This window comes from Chenopodium album, chromosome 2 (genome assembly GCF_948465745.1).
Source record: "Chenopodium album chromosome 2, dcCheAlbu1.1, whole genome shotgun sequence".
Taxonomy (NCBI): Eukaryota; Viridiplantae; Streptophyta; class Magnoliopsida; order Caryophyllales; family Amaranthaceae; genus Chenopodium; species Chenopodium album.
This window is the reverse complement of record NC_137835.1, coordinates 23,082,766-23,097,449: the sequence shown is the minus strand read 5'-3', so window position 1 is coordinate 23,097,449 and position 14,684 is coordinate 23,082,766. Positions and strand designations below refer to the sequence as shown.

Below are 14,684 nucleotides of genomic sequence, written 5' to 3'. Positions count from 1 at the left end.
AAGAGTAGTAAAGAAATTGATACAGCCGGCCGGAAGGCTATTGAACCAGTCCTGCGCCACACCCTTCAAAGTGGCCGGGAAGCATTTGCACCAAGTAGCATCATCTACACTTTGTAAGTACATCAGGTTTCTGTACGAGGTGATATATTCCTCAGGGTTGCCCGTGCCATCATAGGCTCCCACGAGTACACTTTTCACCTTCGGCGGCTGAGGAGCAGTTAAAATGTCTTGCGAAAACGGAGGCGGCTTATATCCAAGAGTCAGTAATCGCATCTGCCAATCAATTGGCTGAGGTTGCACAGGCTGTCCGGCCAAATAGGGAGTCTGGCCGAACATCTGACCGAAGGGCCCATATTGTCCGAAGACCTGGGGGCTCGGCTGCAGAATGTCGTTAAGACCCTGAGGGGGCTGATACTGAGGCGATTGCACTGGAATGGGGGTTTGAGTACGCACAGGTTCACTCCTACTGGAGATGGCCGAATTGCTATGCTGGGAAAAAGAGTGGTTGGAAAATTCATCCGGCATTGTGGGAGTTGATGTCGTGTCCGAGTAAGCAGCACGTTCCCGCTGCTTATGTCGGAGGTAGTCCCTTGCGTCCTTCCATCTTCTCGACGGCTCTGCCTCCTCTCTTCGAGGCTGTCTACCCCTCCCTCCAACCGACTGGGTTTTCGCCAAAAGATTAGAGAAATTCGTCCGTGGCACTGACAGGGTAAAGTCGTATCCCCTAATAAAAAATAATTACCTAAATCTCTAACTAAAGTAGATAGGGAAGTAGGGTCGAACTCCACAGGGAAACAGGTCTTTTTAATTCTAATTTATTATTATAATCTAAATTATTTAAATAACCAATATTTATAATTAAGTAAGAAACTAAACTACTAAGGTTGAGAATAGGAAGATAACAATATATGGAAGGATCTAGGGCATAGGTTCACCAATAAATAATACTCCAGGGTAAAACATAGTAATCAATCATTGACATTGCATAAATAACATGATTAACAGGCTCTCGCAATTTATTAACCAACATAGATCTAACGGGCTCTCGCAATTTACTAGATCTAAGTTCTTATTGAAAATAGCCTTTAATATCAAATTAACATCTGCTCGATTCATCAATTTAATATTGCTATACTTTTACAAGCCGCAATTGTAAAACATTAAAACAATCCAATAAGAAATTATCATGCAATACCAATAATCAATAATAGTCAATCATCAATGAATCAATTAACCAGATTGTAAAGGGCTCTCGCTACGTATTACAATCACACAATTAATTTATCGGTATTAAATCTCATCTCTCAAATCTTAACTTAACCATTTATAAATTAACCTGCCTATTGAAACTAGACCTAAACATCAATTCTCATCTCTCGCATCTTGAATCAATATTGTCAAACTCATGCATAAAAGATAGGTCTAATCTAGTCACAGAGCATTAAATCAATCAATAGGAAATTAATCTAGCATTGATAATTAACAACAATAAATTACCCCTTCATATTAATTATTAGATCCCCATAAACCCTAGAAATTAAACTACTCACAAATCATCATGACTAAACTAATCAAATAAATAAATAAAAGCATAATCAAGGGAGTAAATAAAATAACTTAAATTAAAGGGGAAAAAATTGTTACCAAAAAGTAATCTGGAATTAATGGAAGAATTAAGGACAAAAGTTTAGAGAAAGAATTCTAAGAGAATAATTAAGAGAGTAAAGAAAGAGTAAAGAGGAGAGGAAGAGAAGAAGAAGTGATCCTAAAAACGTATTACGGAGGAGTATTTATAATCCGTACAAAAATCCTAAGCTAAAACAAATTAAAACTACGTTAAACATCAACTAATAAAAGACGCGCCCGATCGGGCGAGGCACCGCCCGATCGGGCGCGCCTTTTTGTCTTTAATACTGATCTCGCGCCCGGCCGGGCGCGTCACCGGGCGCTAGACTAAGCTTCTCCCGCCCGGCCGGGCGCGCCTCCGGGCGCCAGCCTTTTTAGCCGGGCGGCTCATTTGGGCCACTATTTGGACTTCGATTGGGCTCCGATTCTTCAGGCCAATCTGGGTTTCCTCTTTGGGTCTTGAATACTCGGTCCAAATGCCCCGGTATCACCTATACCGAGCCCTTAATCACCGGTTCGATGGCTCTAACTGACCCTGGGCTATAAAACCTGGTCGTGTTTCTCCAATGCTCGTGATTGCTCCAAAATATCTCGGGAAAATACTCCAAAAGCATAAATCCCTGCAAAAGCCAACCAAATCTACGAAAACACTAGAAAACACCAATTAGTAATAAAAGTGGCTCTAAAGAGCCAAAAACACTACTAATTATTACCAAGGGACGGGGGTAAAATACTATATAAAATAGACACATCAAACTCCCCAAAGCCAAACCTTTGCTTGTCCCTAAGCAAAGATCTCATCAATGAATCAATAAATATACTTCACCCCAAAAGTAAAAATCAAGCACAAACGATCCAGGGTAAATCAAATAAACATGCTTCAAAGTCAACCAATCAAATCCCTCTAATTACCAATCTTCCCTAACAATTGTCAAACAGAGCAAACCACAAGAACATATAGAATTCAAGACTAGTGCTCACACACTCGACTCTCATTTTTGTGGCGAGTAAAAGATGTACTCAATCTCTCTCCATCCAACCCCTTTATGTGAACAATGCCCTCCCAACTCACACTCTCGTGTGTATAAAACAATGAACGCTCAACCTACTAGTCGACTCGAAATATGTCAAATCATAACTTGCATTGATAAGCAACACTTTCACATTCATACAATTCTATGCACAAAGGTAGGAAGGTCTTTAAAGCTTGTAATGTAAGGCTAGGGTAAAGGGTAGGATAAATTTGGGAATAAGTGAGAGAAAAGCTATGCTTAAAGGAGCAAATCCTAATAAACCCATGATCAAAATAAATAATGATCATAAATCTCCTACATAACCAACTCAGACACCAACCAAATATACTCCAATCATAATAAATAAATCCAACTCTTACAATTTCACTCATAAGATATAATAATGGAGTAATAGAGTGAATAAACAAACTTTATTTTCAAACTTGAATATTTTATTGAAGTTCTTATTTTTTTTTCTTTTGAATCAACCTCCAACTAGAACATTTGAACATTGAACACTTTTCTTTTCTTTTGAAGTTCACTTATTTTTTACATTTTTTTTTCTTGAACTTCTTTTTTTTTCATAACATCATGCTTTATTTTTTTGTCAAGAAAATATAACTCTCAAACTCATCAAAAATAAACATGAATAATAACAAAACAACTTCTCAAAGTCCCACCCAAGTTGTGCTAATAATAAGCACACTACAAACTCCCTCACCTCACTCACTAATAGCTCCCCCAAGCCAAGCTTGGGACTAGTAACCAATGGGGCAAAATAGGCTTGTAATATGGCTGATAAACAACAAAAAGTCAAGGCAACAACATGGGTAGCAAGAAGGGAACAAATGTGTCTACAATATCTGGAGGCTACCTAAAAGAACAAATGCCTTCGTCCTCCACAATGTGCATAATAATGAATCATATAAACACTACTCATAGTTTCAAACCAATACTCAAATTCATTGACATACCAGGAATTATGGAACTATCACACATTCCTAACCAAATCAACTAGTCAAGCACTATATTCACAAGTAGTTGGACAAAATTGACGCATGTTAAAGGTTTCAAGGCAATCAAACATCAAATCATGATCAACTAATCCACAATTCCTATCATCAAATACCAGGAATCAAAACAATTTTCTCAAGTAAGGGGCACAGGGAAGCATAATTTATAATTCATTGGAACGTATTTTTGGATTTTTTTTTTATTTTTCAATTTTTTTGTATTTTTCATATATAAGAAAGCAATAAAACTAACCTAGAAAGCGAGAAAACTAACCTAAGAAAACACACACAAAAAATATGAAAAAAGAAAAAGAAAAATACCAAACCAAAATCTCCCCCAAGCCAGAATCAGACAATGTCCTCATTGGCTCGGAAACTAGCCCAGCATAGCTAGTCCTCATCATCCTCATCCATCGAGCCGAAACCCGCACCTCCACTGCCACCTGCACCACCTGCACCAGAAGAGCTACCACCAAAATAATCAGCGTGAAAAGTCCCCCCCGCCGGTCCCCCGAAAGGAATGTCCTGCCCGTACCCGAAGAAAGAAGAATATTCAGTGTAAATACCACGGGCAGTGGGATCCCTATCGTATCCCTGGGGTGGTGGCTGAAACCAGTCAGGGTGAATAGCGTCGTCGGGAATGTTGCCCCGACGAGCATAATCATCGTACATAGGGTAGAGAGCTCTACCCTGGTTCCTCTCTAGATACCCTAACCATTGGTCTAAGGAGCCCACCATCCTCCTAAGGTCAGTATGTGAATGCTCGATACGTCCTAGGGCCTGACCTATACTCTGAAGATCCCAAACTGGGTCAGAGTCAACATGAGGGACGGAATGGGACATACGAGGTGGAGAGAAAGCCACCTCGGGCTGAGGCTGGGGTGGTGGAACTGGTGGTCGTGCCTGCCCCCTAGCGTTGGCAACTAAAGCATCGTAAGTGTAAGAAAGTTTCCCTGGGGGAAAGGCGGTCAAGTTAGGACTGGGTAGGGGAAAATGGGCAAAGGTTGCTCGTTCCCAGTCGGAATACACCAAAATGGTGTCTGCTCGCTATCCGGTCTAACCCACCCCACATCCTCAAAATACCTAACAGTCATGTAGGTATCTGGTCCACAGTTAGTAAGCTGGTGGGGTCCGTCTACTACAAAACCGACCTTTTTCACCGCTATTCGAGTGATAAGGCCACCTAAACGGATAGGGGAATTGGAAGTGGTGCTGGCTGTGGCATGCGTACTCAAATGGTGAACTATAAACCTGCCTATGTTCAATTTCCCGAACCCGTACACATAATGTCCTATGACAGCTAGTTCGTTAGTTTGAGCGTTATGAGGCTCGGCCCTACCTAAAAAAACACAAACCCGCAAATCTTTGCCAGATTTTTGGGACAGGGTGGTGAATAGGTTTGGTACTAGCATGCTGGGGGTCGGGGGCAGGTAAACCAGTCAAAGCATAATATAAGTCACCCATTTTATAGTCTGCATGCCACTGGTGAGATAATTCAGAATTTAATTAAAAAATTTTACAAAATTCAACAAAAGTTAAACTAATATTTCTATTATTTAACCTGAAAAATAAATTAGGCCCATTCCTACTACTAACAACATGAAAAGTGGACAGGAATTCACAGGTAAGTTCTCGGTATGTAGGATAGTGCATGTCAACAAATTTTCTCATGCCAATGTCATTCAAAAATCGTTTAACAAAATCGTACAAACCAAATGATTCTAAGGTAGGGCGGTGTAACCACCGAGAAGGAATTACCTCACGACCGACCAAATGCTCCAATCATTCCTTTTGTTCCCGGCTCACAATCCGGATCGTCGGCCAATACGGGAGTTGCAAGTCCGGGTCGTATTCCTCCCTCGAACTGGAGCTCCTACCAAAAATGGACCTAGCCCTCTTTGATGCCATGTTCAAGAAATGGGTTTAAAATTTTGTGAATTAAAACTGAAAAATTTTTGTATGAAAGTGAAGAGGGTGAAGAGAGGATCACAAATATGTAAAGAGTTTTGAATTTGGGTTGGTAATGGAGGAGAAATCTTAGAGAGAAGTTAGAGAAAATTTGAGTTTTAAAGAGAGAAAGTAATGGAGGAAAGAAGAAATGGAGAAAGAAAGAAGAAAAGGGGGAAGAAAAAGACGCGGAACCTACTCGCGCCCGGTTGGGCGGTGGGTCGCCCGGTCGGGCGAAATTACTTTATTTTGAACCTTGCTCTCGCGCCCGGTCGGGCGAGCTTCGCCCGATCGGGCCCGAGGCTAAATTGTCCAATCGATATTTTCTTCTTTTCTCCAAAATTTGGCTAACTCTTTCCTTCAAACCTGTACAAACACTCATAAAACTCATTAAATCCCCTCATCTCTCCTCTCATAAGAAAAAGAAAAGAAAAAACTAGTCTAAAAAGCATTAAAAATACGAGTTGCCTCCCGCAAAGCGCTGGTTTATCTAGGTCCCGCACGACCTTCTTACCAAGTACAATTTCTAGGACCCTTGGCCTAACGCTTGATCGGGTGGTTTCTCACCCGGTCTAGCGATGTTTAAGCTGCGATGCGGCTTCCTGACATAACCTGTGGGACGCCAAGTCGCCTTATCTGGTGGATCCTCCTTGGTTTGGACTGGGGGTTCTTCAATGCTACGCACTAAAAACCCTTTTTCGATCGAATGTTGCTTCAAATTGTCATTGCGTTCAACACTTGCAACTCGATCTGGCGGAACACTTACTGTAGGCTCGATTCGCACAACTTGCTCGATCGGTTCCGCTTGTTCATCCTCGAAACCAAGATCAACATTGTAGAGTGCTTTTTATATTGCATCAACTTCCTTCTGCCATTTGTCTATCTCATCTGAAAAAGATGCAACACAAGATACCGCCTCCAAGGGATCTTTTTCAAGAGCTTGGGGCTTGTTAGAATAATTTACACCACATTAACACTAAAACATTTCTCCTCAGTCATGGAGCTTTTAGGGGCATTATTCAGATTAAAAACAACTTTATCGTCCCCTACTGATAGTGTTAGCTTACCACTTCTTACATCTATGACTGCTCCTGCAGTGTTAAGGAATGGTCTACCCAAAATAATTGGGGTTTGCATATCCTCAGCCATATCAAGAACAACAAAATCTACAGGTATATAAAATTTACCTACTCTAACGGGGACATCCTCTAAAACACCTAAGGGGTATTTGAAAGAACGGTCGGCCATTTGTAGAGTTATATTGGTAGCTTTTAATTTACCCATATTCAACTTAGAACACACAGATAATGACATGACGCTAACACTAGCACCGAAATCACATAATGCATTATCAATCAAGAGATTGCCAATATGACAAGGGATAGAAAAACTACCCGGATCTTTTAATTTAGGTGGAGACTTATTTTGAAGTACGGCACTACACTCTGCAGTGAAAGTTACTGTCTCTACCTCACTGATAGACCTTTTTCTCGTCAAAATTTCTTTCATAAATTTTGCATATGAGGGGATTTGTGTGATCAATTCAGTAAAGGGAACTGTTACCTTCAAATCTTTAACCACCTCCAGGAACTTACCAAACTGCTTATCCAAATTTGTCTTCAATTGACGATTGGGGAAAGGAAGTTTGATGATTGGCTTTGGAGCATTGTTTTTCTTGTCTGGAGTAGCCACCTTCTATGGAGTCATATCCTGCAATGTAGAATTAGATATGTTAGTATTATCCTTTAGCCCTGCAGGGCTATTAACTACATTGTTTGGTTTAATGGAATCAAGATTAGCAGTATTTAATAAAACAGGTTCATCAACTCTGGGCAAAGAGATCCCTTCATAGTTTGAACCACTCCTTAGAGTAATTGCAAATGCTTAATCCGTAGGCCTAGTCGGCTGTGCCGGCAGGGCTCCCTGTTGGCGGGCTTGTAGAGTAGCGGAGAGTTGCGCAATTTGATTATCTACAATTTTATTATGCGCTAGAATTTGATCAATTGTCGCATCTCTGCTCTCCATGTGCTTTTGCATATTGACCAACATTGCTCTAATTTCCGCCAGAGAAGGGTCGGAAGATGAGGGGGGTTGTTGTGGTTGGTTCTTCTGGCTAGCATTGGGATGATAATATTTCTGCTGCTGTTGCTGTGGCGCCTGTGGTTCTTGTGGTGGTGGATTTTGAACATTAGTGCTCCGGTAGGAAAGGTATGGATGATTTCGATACCCAGGATTGTAAGTGTTGGAGTATGGGTTATTCTGCCTATAAGCTTGGAAGGCATTAACTTGCTCCACGGAACTCCTGCAATCCTGCTCCCAATGACCTACAATACCACAATTTTCACAGAAAGCCTCATTAGAATTATTATTAATCGCAGAAACATTGGCTACATTAGCAGTGCTCAAGTTATCTAATTTTTGGGAAATAGAGGTTAATTGAGCTTGCAGAAAGGATACAGAGTCGACACTATGCTTCCCCTTGTTAGCAAATCCTCTGGGATTCCCATATTGGGAATTGTGTATCGCCATATCTTCAATAACCTGACCTGCGTCATCAACATTAAGATTCATAAATCTCCCACTAGCTGCAGAGTCTAAAATTATTCTAGAGGAATTTCCAATGCCGTTGTAAAAGGCTTGGATTAACTGCCATTGCGATAAATTATGGTGAGGGCATTCTCTTTGTAAGTCCTTGAACCTCTCCCAAGCCTCATATAAAGATTCATCGGCTTCTTGGGCAAAGTTCTGAATCGCACTCCGTAGTACTGCTGTTCTCTCTGCAGGATAATACTTGTTATAGAAATTCAAAATAAGAGTTTCCCAGTCAGTTATACCAAGTGTAGTTCTATTTAAACCATTAAACCACAATTTAGCTTTTCCAGTTAAAGAGAAGGGAAAGAGAATCTCCCTGATTTGGTCTTGAGTGACCCCGACTTGCCTGATGGTGTTGCAATATTGACAATAGTCCGCAATGTGAAGATTCGGGTCTTCACCCTTGGCTCCACTGAATTGCTTCCTCTCTATCATCGTTATAAATTGAGGTTTAATTTCAAATTGAACCCCATCAAGAGCCGGAGTAGGGGTGAGATGTGGAAAATCCGTAAGCTTTGGCTGTGAATAATCACTAAGCTTCTTTGGAGCCGTCATCTCTGATTGTGCGTCTGATGATGCCTCTAAATCGCTAGAATCAGTTGGAGGATCGCGGTGATTATTGTTATTATCACCATAATCCACCAGGATTTGCTTGTAGAAGTTTTTATGTCTATGAAAGGAACGTTCGATCTCAGGATCGAATGGGATGTAACCTGATCTGGAACACCTGGGCATAAACAGAAAAAACTAGAAGCAAATGTGAGATTTGTCTCAGAGAACTAGCGCTCTCTAAGACAAAGAGGGAAATAATCTAGACTACAAAAACAATCAGAAATAAAAATAAAACCGTTTCCCCGGCAACGACGCCAAATTTTGACAGGGTAAAGTCGTATCCCCTACTAAAAAATAATTACCTAAATCTCTAACTAAAGTAGATAGGGAAGTAGGGTCGAACTCCACAGGGAAACAGGTCTTTTTAATTCTAATTTATTATTATAATCTAAATTATTTAAGTAACCAATATTTATAATTAAGTAAGAAACTAAACTACTAAGGTTGAGAATAGGAAGATAACAATATATGGAAGGATCTAGGGCATAGGTTCACCAATAAATAATACTGCACGGTAAAACATAGTAATCAATCATTGACATTGCATAAATAACATGATTAACAGGCTCTCGCAATTTATTAACCAACATAGATCTAACGGGCTCTCGCAATTTACTAGATCTAAGTTCTTATTGAAAATAGCCTTTAATATCAAATTAACATCTGCTCGATTCATCAATTTAATATTTCTATACTTTTACAAGCTGCAATTGTAAAACATTAAAACAATCCAATAAGAAATTATCATGCAATACCAATAATCAATAATAGTCAATCATCAATGCATCAATTAACCAGATTGTAAAGGGCTCTCGCTACGTATTACAATCACACAATTAATTTACCGGTATTAAATCTCATCTCTCAAATCTTGACTTAACCATTTATAAATTAACCTGCCTATTGAAACTAGACCTAAACATCAATTCTCATCTCTCGCATCTTGAATCAATATTGTAAAACTCATGCATAAAAGATAGGTCTAATCTAGTCACAGAGCATTAAATCAATCAATAGGAAATTAATCTAGCATTGATAATTAACAACAATAAATTACCCCTTCATATTAATTATTAGATCCCCATAAACCCTAGAAATTAAACTACTCACAAATCATCATACTAAACTAATCAAATAAATGAATAAAAGCATAATCAAGGGAGTAAATAAAATAACTGAAATTAAAGGGGAAAAAATTGTTACCAAAAAGTAATCTGGAATTAATGGAAGAATTAAGGACAAAAGTTTAGAGAAAAAATTCTAAGAGAATAATTAAGAGAGTAAAGAAAGAGTAAAGAGGAGAGGAAGAGAAGAAGAAGTGATCCTAAAAACGTATTACGGAGGAGTATTTATACTCCGTACAAAAATCCTAAGCTAAAACAAATTAAAACTACGTTAAACATCAACTAATAAAAGACGCGCCCGATCGGGCGAGGCACCGCCCGATCGGGCGCGCCTTTTTGTCTTTAATACTGATCTCGCGCCCGGCCGGGCGCGTCACCGAACGCCAGACTAAGCTTCTCCCGCCCGGCCGGGCGCCAGCCTTTTTGGCCGGGCGGCTCATTTGGGCCACTATTTGGACTTCGATTGGGCTCCAATTCTTCGGGCCAATCTGGGTTTCCTCTTTGGGTCTTGAATACTCGGTCCAAATGCCCCGGTATCACCTATACCGAGCCCTTAATCACCGGTTCGATGGCTCTAACCGGCCCGGGGCTATAAAACCTGGTCGTGTTTCTCCAATGCTCGTGATTGCTCCAAAATATCTCGGGAAAATACTCCAAAAGCATAAATCCCTGCAAAAGCCAACCAAATCTACGAAAACACTAGAAAACACCAATTAGTAATAAAAGTGGCTCTAAAGAGCCAAAAACACTACTAATTATGACCAAGGGACGGGGGTAAAATACTATATAAAATAGACACATCAGACACCCTTGGAGACCTTCCATTCGGCCAGCGAAATGGGGTGTTCCTAGCATCTGTTGCATTGGTTGCTCTGTTTTGAGCTTTCTTTGAGCTCTTTCTCCCTCCTTCCTGAGCGGATGTCTAGAGGTAGAAGCTTAGTTGCTCTCGAACTTCTTTCGGAGTTTGTTGAGCGCGGCCTTTAAAGAGGCAGCTGTAACAGGAGGATCATCGGCCTCTTGAAACGAGGTCGTCAATGGATCGCTGGTAAGAATTATGGGGACTATGTCCTCTACATGGTCGTCCTCGCCTGGACAAGGGCCGGGATTCGGTGTCTGACCATCTATTGCCGTAACGGACGAGTATCCCCACATACGGCGCCAAATGTTTCGGGTGTTTTTTGGATTTCCTCGGATACTGGTCACGCTCTTCAGACAATGAGACTGGGACACCTGCAAAATGAACGATATTCCTTTACCGGAATATTCGCCTCCGACGATCAAGTTAGAGATCTCAAACGGAAAAGGCTAGAGAGAGAAAGTAGAGAGAAGTTGGAGTTATTTAATACTCTTGCTTGTAATTAATGTCGTAATCCACCCTTCCCATCATAAATGATTGGGGTATTTATAGGGGTGGGAGTTTGTGTCCCTTTAGGGTTTGTACCCTAAAATTCCGTGACGTGATTGGCTGCGCAATCACGAGATGTCACGTGTAATATGGGGGCGCCGTTTTGTGGCTTTCATGAATATCTCTTGGGATTTGGGCCATGATGTAATAAAGCCTTTTTAATGCTTATTTCAAGGGCTCTTTATGCCTTGGACACGCGACATCTTCCCAAAGTGACACGTGTCACCCTTTGATTGGGCCATGTGTCGCTACGGGATTGGTCCACGTTCATGGGGTATTTTTACCCTAAACAAACCCCATTTAGAGTTCTAGTTTATTGATCCAGCACACGTAGGACCCGCTGTCGCCATGCATATGCGCTGTCGCGAAGCAATAGGAATCACGCTACGCGTTATTTCTGTCGTTTGGCACTGGAATCGAGTTTTCCGGATTTAAACCTCGTCGTCTTCATTTCGCCAATGTTGTTCATTTTGCTCGAGTTTTTTGTGAAAACTCATTTTGTTCGTTTTTGCTCCTTTCTCAACCAAATTCGCTCAAGTTTTTTGCAAATTGAAGCTTTTGATCTCTAGTTTCCCGATCTATGTAAGTTTTCTCCAAAATCACTCCAGTTTTGCTCAATTTTGTGCATGTTTGCTCGTGGGTTTTCAAAAATTCGAACCCTAATTATGCCTAATTTGCTTTGTTTATTGAATTTTATGCTTGTATATTGCCTTGGGAGTGTTTTGAGACTTGTTTGACTCAATTTGGTGAAGAAACGGACATTTTTTCATTGTTAGCTAACCCCTTTGAGTTTGTGAGAACAATGTGGATCGTTTTTTATGTTCTTGCTAGCTATTCATGCTGAATTTGTCATAATTTTTCCCATAGTGTTGTTAGAATTTGTTTGATTGCTTGAAAATCCATTTCTGCTTGAATCAAAATCATGCTCTATTTTAGTACTACTAACTATTTTTTCCGTTCGAACATAGTATCATGCGGCTAGACGAACCTTAGATACCATAGAACCTTTGATTTATTATTATTTTGCATAATTTAGCATGGCTCGACATCGTGGCTTTGGTTCTCGCTCCCGCGAAGCTCATCGGGAGGACGATCCTGTTGACACAGGCAAGGGAGCTTCTACCAGCTTAGGGGAGTTCCCTGAATGGGACGAGCACACCCTTTACTTCGCTCCTCAGTTTCACATCTTAGAACGCGTGTGGCTCGGGATGACGGGCGACTGCATTCGTTGCCACGACTCGGGTAACAGATCTATTGGTCAGATGTACGACCTATACTTTTGCGAGAACATCGAGTTGCGCAAGCTTTGGGAGTCTTGCGGTCTGACTCCTCTTCTCTAACCTACGCGGGTCGTATAATCTTTTACGTCGGGTCGCTGTTTAGTTCGAGCTCTGGTGGAGTTCTTTTGGGACACCACCAACACTTTTCACTTTCCGTAGGGTGAGATGGCTATCATTCCTCTCGACTTTTCCCTCATCACCGGTTTAGAGTTCCGGGCGACTGCAGTTCCTTTCGGCAGCGACATTATTGTTTACCCTCCGGAGGTAGAGGAGTTGATCGACCCAATAGCTATTCGAGCTCGTGCCGAGGCTCGACCGACACAGATCAGCGCTTGGTGCATTCGCCGGACCTTGCTGATGGAGGCTTTTCAGGACGGTGCAAATACTCTAGAGCAGCGGGTACGCAACTTTACTTTTAATCGTTTCGTCGGGGACCTTCTCCCATGACAAGGGTAGCCGTGTGCAACTTTACTACTTGCTTGCTCTTTGTAACCTTCGTATGGTCAGATCATATGATTGGGCCAGCTTGGCCTATGCTGACTTCCTGCTTGGATTGCGGCTCGCTTGTCGCCACTGCAATTTTAACAGGGAAGTCACGCTCACCGGTTTATAGGGGATCGTAGAGGCATATTTTATTTTAACCAAAGCTTGTTTTAGGTTTTTTGTTTAACTTTTGCTGACACTTTATCCTGTTTCATAGGTCTGGTTCTACGAGTATTTCCCTTCTTTTTCACCAGCGAGGCCTTCGCCTCGTGGGCTCCCTATCGCTGCCAGTTGGGGAGGTCGTCTGAGCGATCAGACTGCTACTGCTCGTGTTCGAGAGCTTCTTCTCGCGGTATGCTTCTTAACACTCTATGTTTGTATTACCCTTAGCAGGACTTGAGCTTATTGATGTTCGTTTAATGGGCCTCTAATTTTTTTGGCCTAATACTCTTGTTTGTGACCTCATAGGATCCATTCTATAAGGTTGTAAACTATTTAACTAGCCCAAAGATCAATTGTCATATCTAGGACCAAACATTGACGACCCTATAAAATGAACTAATTAATTATCTCCATAATTGTGATCTTTGATATATCTAGTAATTACACTTATCGAAGACATAACTCGTTCAGTTAGTTGGAATGGTCAATAACCCACCTAACCCCATTTAATTAACCTAACGAGTTCTTCTCTCATCGAATGTGTGGCACATTCTAGAAAAGGTCTCAATACGGAAGTTCATATTTGGAGGCTGCAACAAAATGGGAGGGAACGCAAAATCACAGCAAACACACTCATTTAAACAAATGCATTTGATCTTCAAAATAGCATAAAACATACACATTAATAGAGTGACACATACCCTACCAAACAATTCCCCTTCCTTCTTGATTACCTCACCCTTTCTCTTGACTTGACCGCTTATGCTAATAAGATCATCCTTCACAACAACAACATAATTAAGATAACAAATTCAATATTTCAATACAATACAATGCTCCTTATAAATCCTTACCTGTAGGGAATAATTCAAGAGTTAATCCCTAGCTTGAACCCCACTGTGATCATACACTAAAGTACGGTGGCGTCCAAAGGGAAAGAAGATAGAGCAAAAGAGTCACCAACAAGTTTTTTAGAAACTTGTAAACCGTTCACGAGGTGAAGGTTACACCCCTTAACGATCCAAGAGATCGTCAACTCCATAAGGTCTTGAACAATGACTGGTAGTTCGCGGATGAAGGTACAAATCCAATCTAAAAGAGATTGAACCTGCCCTAATAATAGGCCTCTACTTTATTCTGATCGTATTCATGTGCGCTTTTTGACTAACATGCAATCAATAGGTTTACCCTAAACCTGTTTATCTATGTTGGTTGAGTATTAATGCACAAATAAATCTATTATTGGCGATCACTTGAATTATAATCATAATTACCCCTAAACAAGATTATTAATTATCTTATTAAGCGTGCTTAGAAGTACAAATTCCCTTTAAACATGCATAAAAGGTGTGATCAAGCAATAACAATATATAATCAAGCAACATAATAATAATCAAAATAATAAAATTATAATCATAACAATCATA

The 14,684-nt window shown here is 40.7% G+C and overlaps 1 non-coding gene across 1 annotated transcript; it reads left to right on the top strand.

Annotated features, from left to right (window-relative positions):
• The first annotated feature begins 8,258 nt into the window (after positions 1–8,258).
• Positions 8,259–8,365, top strand: LOC145607015 (small nucleolar RNA R71). Its single transcript, XR_014105480.1, has one exon. It is a non-coding gene; the product is annotated as a small nucleolar RNA R71 (small nucleolar RNA).
• The last annotated feature ends 6,319 nt before the right edge of the window (positions 8,366–14,684 follow it).